Raw genomic sequence first — 994 nt, 5'->3', positions numbered from 1 at the left:
GTACAATATATAGCTGGTCATTTGCTAACATGATGTCATATAGGTGGGTCCAGCCGCAAAAAGATTCTGCAATATTTAAAAGAAGCATCCGGAAAACCGATACAGTCAAAGGACGTCGAAAACGTGATTGCTCAAATGCGACGCGAAACATACACCTCGCCGGATGACAATGTCCATGTTTCACAGTTGCTGCAAGATTTCAGTGAGGTCCAGGAACGGCTATCAATTTCTTTTGCTATCCAGGTTCCGAATTGACGAGACGCATAACATTCCAGACAGCACATATGAAAAGGATGATTCGCTAATTTCCAGAAGCACTGTGTATAGATGCCACAAACGGCACACTTATTACAGGTACGAGGTGAACACCAGTTAATAAATTGGAGACATAATTACCAACACGCTAGGTGATGTCACCAATTGCGTAGGAATTGGCTTCATATTCACCAATTACTAACAATGTATTTGATGTAGGTATCGGTTGTTTAGTTTCATGGTGACAGATAAATTTGACAGCGGGGCGTTTGTTCAGCATGCCTTGATTGACGGAGAGACAAAGCCTGACATGAAGAGTGCGTTCAAGGCGTTTATACAGAACAATCCAGCGTGGGCCAATATCACGGTGATGATTTTGATACGGATTTCACTGAACTTGGCGTACTAGCAGAAGAACAACCTGAGGCTACAGTGATTCTTTGTCCTTTCCACGTCATTGACTATCTCAAACGCGAAATCAGCAAATAAAAAGTCTACGCGCTTACGGCATTTGAGAAAATGCATGCCAAGAACTTGATTCCGATGATGGTGCGGACTGGTGATAAACGAGAATTCGATCGCTTTATACGAGCCCTTCAAGCTCTATGTAAGAGTAAGCCACAATTTTTGGAGTATCTGGAGGCCAATTGGTTAAGCTGTAGGCCATTGTGGTCTGCGCGGGTGCATCCCTCACTTGGACAACAACACAAACAACCGATTAGAAGCAATTTGGGGGCTA

Source organism: Phytophthora infestans, genomic scaffold (genome assembly GCF_000142945.1).
Source record: "Phytophthora infestans T30-4 supercont1.16 genomic scaffold, whole genome shotgun sequence".
NCBI classification, from domain to species: Eukaryota; Oomycota; class Peronosporomycetes; order Peronosporales; family Peronosporaceae; genus Phytophthora; species Phytophthora infestans.
This window is presented reverse-complemented; position numbering follows the sequence as displayed.